The sequence below is a fragment of the Artemia sp. Qi Xiang Cuo genome, chromosome 17 (genome assembly GCF_049724085.1).
Source record: "Artemia sp. Qi Xiang Cuo chromosome 17, ASM4972408v1, whole genome shotgun sequence".
NCBI classification, from domain to species: Eukaryota; Metazoa; Arthropoda; class Branchiopoda; order Anostraca; family Artemiidae; genus Artemia; species Artemia sp. Qi Xiang Cuo.
In genome coordinates, this window is record NC_142810.1 from 33,893,756 (window position 1) to 33,906,109 (window position 12,354).

The 12,354-nt window shown below is 34.9% G+C and overlaps 1 protein-coding gene across 6 annotated transcripts in view; it reads left to right on the forward strand.

Moving 5' to 3' along the window:
• LOC148942127 (putative inorganic phosphate cotransporter) overlaps positions 1 to 11,920 on the forward strand; it is a 200,136-nt gene extending 188,216 nt beyond the window's left edge. For all 6 annotated transcript variants that reach the window (XM_089103446.1, XM_089103448.1, XM_089103447.1 and 3 more), the window contains one exon: positions 11,770 to 11,920. The gene's annotated coding sequence lies outside the window, so the exon portion shown is untranslated. The remainder of the gene's footprint in view (positions 1 to 11,769) is intronic.
• Positions 11,921 to 12,354: the final 434 nt, after the last annotated feature.

Consider the following 12,354-nt stretch of genomic DNA (forward strand, 5'->3'; position numbering starts at 1 on the left):
GGTGTGTTTTAATGCAAAAACATACCTGCTTTCGATAAGCCTTCGCATAAATACAGAATTAGTTCTAAGGGAGAGACGAGAGAAGGGTGGAGGTAGGAATTCATGTATAATTCCTTTGCCCGTAACCAGGACGTTTGTTTGAGGGAGGCTTTTATTTGGGGGGGGGGGTACAAAAAACTATAAAAAACGCATCAAAAATTTAAAATTGGTATTCACTCCGTTATGATATCTGGGAGTATTTCTGATCTACGCTGCTATTATGAAAGCAAAGAGTAACATTAAACCCCAAAATGGGCAGATTTTATTCCGTATAGGCGGAAGATTGCCCCTTCTTCATCCACACCTCCACTACATGGTGGCAGAAACTTGGAAGGGTACTCACTAGACCAGAAACAGAGAGTTACAGTCCTCGTTTTATAGTCCTCATTACTTTCGTAATAACAGCGTAGACCAGAAATATTCCTATTACTTATGAGGGATTAAAGATCAATTTCACATTTTTGGTTCGTATTTTTAGGTTTTTTGTACTCCCCCCCCCCCCGAAACAAAAGTTTTTTTTTATCATTCAATTAACCTTGCATATTCACTCGCTATTCATTTACCCATGCGTACTAAACTGTCCAAAATCTTTATAACTATCCAAAATATTTTAAAACCACTGAGTTGTCAAAATTTTCAATCTTAATCACTCTTGAACATGGGTGTCCGCATTGAAGAAACAAACAGTATTTTAGCCTTCTTCCCAATAGCAGAAAAATATTTTGCAAGAAGGTCCAACTATTCGCAATACTAAGTGACCATTGTCCCTTTTCTCTTAAAAAACTTTTTTTTTTATCTAATAATACAAAAATCCTCTGAGAATTTCTTATGAGTTCCTTCAATCATAATCCTTGAAAATGGGATGGAGTAGGCGTAAGCATGGGCACTGCATAGTCTTATTCCTCCGTTTGCATTTTTGTTTGCCTGTTTCTGTTCTGTTTTCATTTAAAAACAAAAGAAGAAAAAAAACCAGAAAGAATAGGTAATTTGTTTTTATGTGTTCCGCTTTTTGAATGCCTATTTTTCTTTGCTTCTGTTTTTTCTGATGTAGTTTCAGTTTATTTATAAAACTTGAGAATTCGGGAGAGGGGAAATTCAAAGCACAACCCTGATCAGAATTTAGAAAACAGTGTTTTAGCAACTCTGGTGTTACTGAAAGTCAAATGCCAAAATTTGGCAGGTTTTGCCCATAACCTTAAAAAAAAACATCCCCAAGTCATTGCAAATGCCAGAGGCCGTCTTGCCAAACCAGTAAACATGTAGACAAGGTACGCTTCAGCATACGGCTATGAAATTTCTCAATAACATGTTGAATTTTGGTCAGTTTGCTTAATGTCTATTGTTCAACATAAAATGCATTTAGTCTTCCAACAAAAAACATTTCAGATCCATTTTCAATCTACTGCTTGCGTCTATTGCATATTTCTGAAGGGCCCTTAGTCTAACCCATCAAAAGTTACGAGCCTGAAAAAATTTGACTTCTTGGGAAAAAAGGGAGAAACACCACTTAGAGAATCTCAGAATCTCAATGAAAATCAAACCATGAGATTTAGCATAACAAAAAACCCTACTGTAGATGTTTCAAGCTCTTATATACAAAAATGTGTAATTTTGTATTTTTTTTTGCCAGAAGAAAGATCACGGATGCGTGTTTATTTATTTATTTTTTATTTTAATTTTTTTTCAGGGGTGATCGTATCTATCCAGTAGTCCTAGAATATCGTAAGAGGGCTCATTCGAACGGAAATTAAAATTTCTAGTGCCCCTTTTTAAGTGACCAAAAAAATTGGAGGGCAACTTGGTCCCCTCCTACACTCATTTTTTCCCAAAGTCACCCAATCAAAATTTTGAGATATTCATTTTGTTCTGCATAGTCGAAAATCTAATATATATGTCTTTCAGGATGACTTCATGCCCCACAGGTCCCGGGGGAAGGGTTTCAAGTTATGAACTTTGCTCATGGTTTACATATAGTGTTGGTTATTGGAAAGTATACAGACGTTTTCAGGAGGGATTTCTTCTGGTGGGGGGGTCGGAGGAGGGGGTTACGTTGGAGGATCTTACCATGGAGGAAGTTTACTCGGGGGAAGAGACATTTCTATAAAGGGGGTGCCGGATTCCCCACCATCATTTAAAAAACGGTCAGCAATTAAACAAAAAAACAACATTTTTTTTAACTGAAAGTAAGGAGTAACACTAAAACTTAAAACGAACAGAAATTATTACGTATATGAGGGGGATCGCCCTCTAGTCAATATCTCGGTATTTACGCTTAAGTTTTCTTTTTAGTACTTTCAAAAGAGCTATCTATTCTAATTAAACGGCCTTTGTGATTCAAGGATTTGTGATTCGAACAAATTCGAACTTTAGCGTAAAGAGCGAGGTATTGACTAAGGGGCGAACCCCCTCATATATATAATAATTTCTGTTCGTTTTAAGTTATAATGTTGCTCCTTACTTTCAGTTGAAAAACTCGTTTTTTTTATTTAATATTGCTCGAAGACAGACACGGATGCAGTGGTTATGAGAGCCCGATAAAATCAGGTGTGTTTTTTGGTTTCGCTATTTGTACTAATTATTTGTAGTAAACGCGAGACTTCTGCAGAATAATATTGCAGCCTCAAAAATGGTGGCAAACTATGGAAATCCGAGAAAAAAACAGAAAAAGAAAATGTTGAAGCCTTGATTTTAAATGACGTTTGAAGTTGCTGAGAGCATGAGCTGCCTACTGTGACGAGCGAAGCAATACATACGTTGATTGAATATTCTTGCTATAGAAAAAGCCAAATGTTTAGAGTTCTTATTCATTCTGGAATAATTAATATATTAAAGCAGTTAGTCAGCGGTATTTGGTCCTCCTTTCTACATGTCCTCTTCTTTTTGTTTTTTTTAATAATAGGTTGGTGATACTTCACGTAATGGATAGAATCAAACCGGTTATTGTTTCCTTTTCTAACTCCTGAAAGAGAAAAAAAATCAATCCTGTTTCTTTCTTCTTTTTTTTTATCTCAGACTCTTTGCTTATTTGTAATCTAATTTGTCCCTATTTCTCTATTGTTTCTTCAATTTACTACTTATCTATCTTACCTCTTACTCGACGTTCCATAGCTTTCCGCTTTTATAATTCCTCACATACATAATTTTTTCTCTCCTAGTACATTTTTTTTACCTTTTTCCTAAAATCTTCTTTTCATTCCTACGATTCTCCATCCATTAATTTACCATACAACAATTCCAAAATTTTCATTCTAGCAACCCATAGCGGCAAGGGAGTGCTCCCACTCATTAGGTCTATAACATATAACATTAAAATATAAATTTACAATGCATATACGTTTTTGTAGTTTAAAATACATTCACTTTTCTTATAACACTTTGAAACATTTTTCACTATATTTGCATAAATAAAAGAAAAAATTAAAAATATAATACCATTATTTTTTTAATACATCACATTTAAGCACACTATAATCTCGCTGGTCCTTGCGTTGCTAGGTAGCTACAATAATCCCCCCCAGAAAATTCCCGAAAATCAAATACTTCACAATCCAGGTGAATTGTATCCCCCTCAACATATGAAATAAATTCCACCAGTTTCAAATAAATTCTAAACGGTCATTAAAAAAATGACCAAATCCAAAATCTATAATCTAAAAATTCATAAAATCCTATACTATTTCTACATTTCCTAAAAATTTACTCTATTTATTTCTCATAAAATAAACTCCAGTTCAAACCTAAGTCTTCAAATCTAAGACCTCAAATCTAACCCCTACAATCTAAGTCCCAAATACTTCAAATCTAAACTCTATAATTTTTTTTTTTTACATCATACAAACTCCTATATTATTTCTATATTCCATAATACTATATTCAATCACAAGCCCCATACATTCTAATTATTCAATTAAATTTAAATCTTACCTAATATATAAACTTAAAAATACTGAACAAATCCTGAAGCTAACTATTATAATCTAAAAATTCTAATCAAACTCTAAAATCAAACACTTCATTAAGCGTTCTCAATATTTAACTTAAAATCTAATCTTATTCCATAAATACATATTTCATCTTTCCTTTATTTTTTATACCAAAATTAAAAACTCATTTTTCTATTCTTTTCCCTAGATCTTTACCAAAAAATTAAAAAAAAAAAAAAAATCATACAAATGTAAAACCTTAAACCCTTAAACCCCTTTTTATCTACTCTCCTTTAATTATTACTGTTTTTTCTCTTTTTTTTACAACACATCCTTGCCCCCCAAGACACAAAAACTATTCCCTTCTACTTTATACCAAACACGTCCCTCTATTTTCTTACACTTCATAATCCTTATCCTTTTCCATTCTGTTTCCACACGATTTATCGCATCATAATCTTCCTTCTGCTTTTCTTTTCACTTCCACGTGTGATAACAAAAAAGCGATACTATGTACACTTCTATTGTCCTTCTATAGGCCTCATCGTCTACTTTTAGGTAAACAGCTTTCTCTAAATTAATTTCACCTTTTTACCTGTAACATTTGCCAATAAATTCCTCAGTCCTGCTACATTTGTTTCTTCTTTTTCACATTCTAACATTACATGATATTGCGTTTCTAGTTTTTTCTCGCATAGCTTACAAAGTCCATTACTACCACTCATATTCATCTTTAATTTCGACCTTTCTGTGGGTAACAAATTATGCATAAAGAAAAACATATGTTCTTTAACTTTTGGCGGCAACAGGCAACTTTCTAGGAGTATGAAACTTTTGTCCACCTCTTCTTCACCATAACTACCATTTTCAATTGTTTTAGTGGAGGAAGCTGCTTCTTTTTTCATGTGTTCCTTAAGTTTTACTTTCTCAATTTTCCCACTTATCTCAAGTGACATTCCTAATTTTTCTATTTCATAAATTTCTTCGAATGCTTGATTATATTTCTTCTCTTTTCTTTTCCATGTTTCATACAAAGCACTTGTTGGTGATTCTTTTTTCCTCATCATGTATGACCTGAAGACCTCCATGATTTCTATATATGAACATATTGTCTGTTTTCAATTTAGGTGGAAATTTTTCATTCCATATGTACTGGTAAATTGCACTCACAATTTGTTGTAGATGTGTCTTTTTGGGTTGCAAAACAAAGGATACCATAAAACTGGGCAAGCATAAGTATTCACATACTGGGCTCTCTGGTGAACAGTCAGACCTCTTCCATATCCTTGTCTAAAGGCATTTTTGAATTTCGATATTGTATTTATCCAATTTTCACTTTCCTTGGCTCTAACTTCTTTGAAAAAACATACCCAAGATTTAAATTTTTTCCTTTCTCGGAATCCCATCACACACCCCCTCTACTTCGTCTCCCAGTGATAGCATTTCATACTTATTTCTATTGAGCTGTAGCTTGAAGATGTCACAATATTCAACTATGCACTGAGCGGCCACTTTGAAATCATCTTCAGTTTCTGTGCATGTTGTCAGATCATCTGCAAAACTGTTCAACTTCATTGCCGCATTTTCTATTATAATGCCATATATTTCCTTTTCTAGATATTTAAGTAACGGGTCAAAATATATGTCAAACAGTAAAAGGCTCAGCGGATATCATTGGCGCACTCCAGTTTCTGCTTCAAATTTTCCTGTAACATCACTATTCACACAAATTCCCTGTACTGTTTTTTCAATTATCCTATTGATCCATTTTATGTGTGTCTCGTGGAAACCGTAGTAATTCATGATCTATGCTAGTATTTTTTTCTTATTTTATCGAAGGCTTTTTAATATCATAACTCGTTATCCTGTATTTTATATTCTTTTTTCCTTTTGACTTCCTGCTTCTATTATTACGTCTCTTATACTAGCCAATACATCTGCTGTTTTACGGTTTTCTAGTCCTCCTCTTTGGTTTACACTTGGTATGAATGGTAGCACCATTTTTAGACTGTTTGCTAATACTTTAGACATAATTCTGTTATCGCAATCTGTGATATTAATTGGCCTCTAGTTGTTGAGGTCTTCAGGGCTACCTTTTTTCGATATTAATTTCATCATCCCTAAACACTGTATCTTGATATCATCGTTATTTATGAATTCTTTAAAAATATCTGCCAGATGTTCTGTGATTTCTTCGACATGTGTCTTATAAAATTTGTAAGGTATTCCATCAAGTCCTGGTGTTTTATTGTTTTCCATCTCCATTATAGTATTTTTCATTTCTTCTTTTGTTAATTTCGCCGTTAGTATATTATTTTCTTCCTCTGTCACTTGATTATATTCAATCTTTCGAAAAAATTCGTCCACTCTTTCCTTTTCTTTTTTTGTCTCTCTTGTAAATACATTCTTGAAGAAGGATTTCACTTCTTCCATGATATCTTCCATTTTCTCAGTTGTTTCCGCATTTTTCTTTTTAACTCTTTTAAGATTAGTTTCTTCTGCATGCTTTTTCTCCTTGCAAATAAGTGTTGTTGTTAGTTGTTCATTCCTTATCTGGTCCTCGCATTTTGCTCTTATCCTATAGGCTTCTGCTTTCTTTTGTTCTATTTCTCTTATTTCTAATAGAGTCTCGAAAAAAGTCTTGCTCCACCTCCATGTTTTCCTACCCAGTTTATTCTTGTAAAGCTGTTTATCCTCTTAAGTTCCTCCCTGATATCTACCAGTTCCAGCCCATTTATTAGCTCAACCAATGCTCTGCAAATATTCTCTTCTCTGGCTATGGCATCTTTCTTACTTGTTACACAGTTAAAATCTCCAAGTAATATTAATTCATCAGTATTTTTGGGGATAAACGCTGCAATATCTTGAGGGAAGAATTTTTCTGTTTTTCCTATGTTAGGATTAATTAAAAAAACTTTTTCCACAAAATAAGTTTTTCAAAGAAAAGTAAAGAACTCCTTTAAACAAAAAATGAGCAAAACTAAAATCAAATAATCTACCAAGCGTGAAACTTCCACAAATCAGCATTGATCAATAAATGAAACCCAAAACGAAACAGAAATTACAATAATTAACCGAGTCAAACTCAAAACGAGCAGAAATTAACATAAGTTGGGCGCAAAACCCCTTTGCCTTCCCAAGGCGAGAACAAAATTTGCACTTTACTGAAAAAATATAAATGTTTTTATTTTATAACTTTAATAAATCAAATAATATTAACATTTTGATTAGTAAATTTCAGTATGTGTATATTAAACTGACAATGCACATTCATTTGTATTTTTTCAGTAAAGTGCAAATTTTGTTCTGGCCTTGGGTAGGCAAAGGGGTTTTGCACCCAACTTATGTTAATTTCTGCTCGTTTTGAGTTTGATTCGGTTAATTATTGTAATTTCTGTTCGATTTGGGTTTCATTTATTTATCAATGCTGATTTTTGGTATTTTCACGCTTGGTAGATTATTTGATTTTAGTTTGCTCATTTTTTGTTTAATGGAGTTCTTTACTTTTCTTTGAAAAACTTATTTTGTGGAAAAAAGTTTTTCTAATTAATTTCTGTTCGTTTTATATTGACATAGTCTTTTCAGTGAAAAAGAAAATAATACTTCAATCTTTTCAGTTTTTAAGACTTTATAGTTTGGCCTGCTACTTGTCTGCCGGAGAAAAATTTTCAGCAATTTTTAACAGCATACACCCTTTTAAAAATCTGGACACAAATAGGACTGTTTAATTTAGTTTCATAACTTCTCTAGTTGACCTGTAATGGAAAACTTGATACCATTCGCAAAAAAATCTGTTTACTTTCTTTGATAGCTTGGATACACTTACGCTATTTGGATTTGGTTAGATTTTAAGAGCCGAAGTAGCCCCGAATGTTTGAACATAGTACCCTCAGTCGTTCTTGGGATACCGCTGAGATGCCTTATTGGGAATTAGCATTATCACAGTACATTTTAATTTAATCTTAAGTCAACATTTAGTTTTTAAACATATAAAATTTAGATTTCAGGAAGACTAAAATCTATTCTATAAATCATATACAACAACTTTCTACATAAACCTTATATGCCCCCAGGGCATAAATTACAACCCTTGCACTGAGGGCTCTGAGGGGGTTATCATCCTAAAAGACCTAGGTTGCAGAACTTTCAACTAAATGGTGGGCGTGAGAAAGGCATTAGTCGCTATCCAATCACTTTCAACTATTAAAAAAGGCACTAGCCTTTTCAATTTCAATTGAATGAGCCCTTTTGAAGTTTCTACGATAACGCTTCCAATAATAACTCTACATTCCCCCAGGGCATAAATTATAATCCCTGCCCTGAGGGCTGGGGGGGGCGGGGTTGTCAACTTTAATGACATAATTTCCGAAACTTTTAACTACGTTGAATGGCTATCTGGAATTTTGATTGGATGTGTTTTGGGAAAAGGTGGGCGAGAGAGGGGGTTAGTTGCCATCAAATCACTTTTAACTATTAAAAAGGGTACTAGTCCTTTGAATTTCAAATCGAATGAGCCCTTATTCAAGTTTCTACGACAAAGATTTCAATAAAAACCTTATATGCCCTCAGGACATAAGTTATAACCCTTGCCCTGAGGGTTGTGCGTGAGTGTCCTCCTTAAAAATATGTTTTCTATCCGGAAATCAACTACCCTGAACAAAATGGCTATCTAAAATTTTTTATTGGATGTGTTTGGGGGAATGATGGGTGCGGGGGGGGGATAGTTGCCCTCCAATCACTTTCAACTATTAAAAAGGGCACTAGCCCTTTGAATTTCCAATCGAATGAGCTTTTATTGAAGTTTCTACGACAACGTCTTCTTTAAAAACCTTATATACCCCCAGGGCATAACTTAAAACCCTTGCCCAGAGGGACGCGGGGGAGTTTCATCCTCAAAAACACATTTTTTGTCTGGAAATCAAGTACGTGGGACCAATTGGCTATTTCAAAATTTTGATTGATGGTTTTGGGGAAATTAAGGGTGTGAGGGGGGGGGGGGGGCTAGTTTCCAAAAAAAAAATTACCAATAATAAGAAGGGTACAATCACATTTATATTAAAAACGTATTTGAATGTTTTTAATTTTATACGACAACACCTTCTATAAAAACATTGTATACCCTCAGGCCATGACTTAAAATCCTTGCCCCGGGGGTTATAGGGAAGTGTCCTCCTCAAAAACATATTTTCTATCTGGAAATCAAGTACGCTGAAAAAAATTGCTATCTGAAAATTTTGATTGGATGTATTTGGGGGAAGGGTGTGCGGGGGGGAGGGGCTAGTTGCACTCAAATCACTTTCGACTATCAAAAAGGGTACTAGCCCTTTGAATTTCCAATCAAAAGAGCCTGTTTTGAAGTTTCTACGACAACGCCTTCTGTAAAAACCTTATATGCCCCCAGGGCATAACTTAAAACCCTTGCCCTGAGGTTTTGGGGGAGTTTCCTCTTCAAAAACACATTTTCTATTTGGAAATCAACTACTCAGAATAAAATGGCTGTCTCAACATTTTGATTGGATGTTTTTGGGGGAATGATGGGCGTGGGGGAGGGGGCTAGTTGCCCTCCAATCACTTTCGAATATTAAAAAGGGTACTAGCGCTTTAAATTTCCAATCGAATGAGCCTGTTTTGAAGTTTCTACGATAACATCTTCTATAAAAACCTTATATGCCCCCAGGGCATAACCTAAAACCCTTGCCCTGAGGGTTGTGGGGAGTTTCCTCCTTGAAAACATATTTTCTATCTGGAAATCAAGTACGCTAAAAAAAATGGCTATCTAAAAATTATGATTTGATGTGTTTGGGGGAATGATGGGCGTGGGGGAGGGGCTAGTTGCCCTCAAATCACTTTCGACTATTAGAAAGGGTACTAGCCCTTTGAATTTCCAATCGAATGAGCCTGTTTTGAAGTTTCTACGACAACGCCTTCTATTAAAACCTTATATGCCCCCAAGACATAACTTAAAACCCTTGCCCCGAGGGTTTTGGGGGAGTGTCCTCCTCAAAAAGACATTTTCTGTCTGGAAATCACTTACGCTGAACAAAATGGTTATACCAAAATTTTGATTGGATGTGTTTGGGGGAATGATGGGCGTGGCGGGGGGGCCTAGTTGCCCTCCAATCACTTTCGACCATTAAAAAGTGCACTAGCTCTTTGAATTTCCAATCGAATGAGCCTTTTTTGAAGTTTCTACGACAACGCCTTCTATAAGAAACTTATATGCCCCCAGGGCATAACTTAAAACCCTTGCCCCGAGGGTTGTGGGGGAGTATCCTCCTCAAAAAGATATTTTCTATCTGGAAATCAACTACGCCGAACGAAATGGCTATCTCAAAATTTTGATTGGATGTATTTGGGGGAATGATGGGCGTGGGGGGGGGGGGGCTAGTTGCCCTCTAATCACTTTCCACTATTAAAAAAGGCACTAGTAATTTGAATGTCCAATCGGATGAACCTTTTTTGAAGTTTTTACGCCAACGCTTTCTATGAAAACCTTATATGCCCTCAGGGCATAACTTAAAACCCTTGCCCCGTGGGTTGTGGGGGAGTTTCCTCCTCAAAAGGATATTTTCTATCTAGAAATGAACTACGCTGAACAAAATGGCTATCTAAAATTTTGATTGGATGTATTCGGGGGAATTATGGGCGTGGGGGGGATAGTTGCCCTTTGCGACGACTCCTTCGATACGAATTGCCCGGGTATGGAGAAAAAACAAAAAAACAACACATTGTGCCCACATCGTTCTTTACTTAGGCAGTGCTAGCAAGCTGCCTATGATCCGGATGGGGCATTAACATTGATGTATGTTCCTCTATTTATCACACAACTGATAATTTTTCCTTCTTCGGCGATTCTGACATTTTTTGGCTCAAACCACTGCTACACTACCGCCACCAATGCAAGTGTTTATTAAGTATTTGTATTCGGGTTTTACGCTTTTTAAATTATCAGTATCACTTTCTTGTACAAAAGCTAATTCTATACTTTCTGTCATCAGAAAGTCTCTTAGAAGATTATGTCTCTTTCTTTGCTTCAGTCCATTTACATTTAAACTTATAAGTTTTTTGGATCCAATTCTAATCTCGCTTCATTCTCCTCTTCTTCACCAGTTTTCGGTTTCTTGTTTTCTTTTTCTGAGCCACTAGATGATGTTGACGTATTCATTTATGCTTCTACCACGTTCACCAATGTATTATCCACGTACTCGTCCACCGTCAGCACAGGTGTAATTCTATTCAGCATAGCTTCCATATTTTTGATGTGTTTCAACGTTCCAGATTCTTTTTCTTTTTCTTCGTTTTTCTTAAACTGTCTGTTTTTATTTCTTTCCATCCCCCTTATTTTTACTCCTGGTGTAAAATGTCTACGAGGTCGTATATCTGTGGTCTCTTCTTCTTTTTCACTATCTTCGTCGCTTACCGTTGAATTAGCTGTCTTCTTTTTAGTTTTTTTTCTCATTTCTTTCTTTGTAGCCTCTATGTATTCTGTCTCAGTTTTCTGTTTCTTTTCTAGTTCTTCTCTCATTTTCTGCAATTCTTGCTCTACTTTTTGTTCAATTTTTCTTTCTTATTTGCTTAAGTCTTTATCCACATCTAAATTTTTTCGCTTTACTTCTTTTGTCAGCCGACTTATAAACTATAAAGTTCTACTGAATTTTCAACATGTCGAGCAAACTGATTAATGTCATTATTTTTGCTGTTAATAATTGCTTTCAATAATATTGACATAAAACTGACATTCTAAAATTTTCTTTATTTTGGTGGGTAGGAAAAACTTGCCATATTATTAAAATATTTTTTGTTTTAGGGTGAAGATGATGTCTAAAAAGACTAAGAAAACCTCATATAATGGATTTTAGCTTATTGTGGTGATAAAGGCTTCAATCGTAGCCTGTTTATTTTATGATATCATGGAGTTCTTTTTTTTCATGTTAATTATTATTAAAATCTTATTTTGTTGTCTACTCTCTTGGCTTATGCTTACAATAGACGGTGGAACGTGTCCCTTGCTATTTTTAAAAAATGAAATAGGAAAATAAAAGAATTTTTTGAAAGAAATATAATTATTGGCATAATTTAAAAAAAAATGCTTGTGATTAGCAAAAAGAATCACATCCACATTGGCACTCTAACAGGAAAAAAACTGACATATACGATACAGTAGAAACATGTGCTATAGATAATTTCTTACACTTTATTGGGGTGTAAGTACGGGTGTCGCCACTTATTGATGTAAAAATGGCGCAAAAATGTTGTTATGCCACTTACTCGAAGGGGAGAACCCCTCGTCGGCCCAAATGTTAGTAGGATTCCCGCTCTTACCCCAACGGTTCTGCAATTATCAGGTTTGGTACTACCCGATTTACAGTATACCCTGTCCCCGGGTATGATA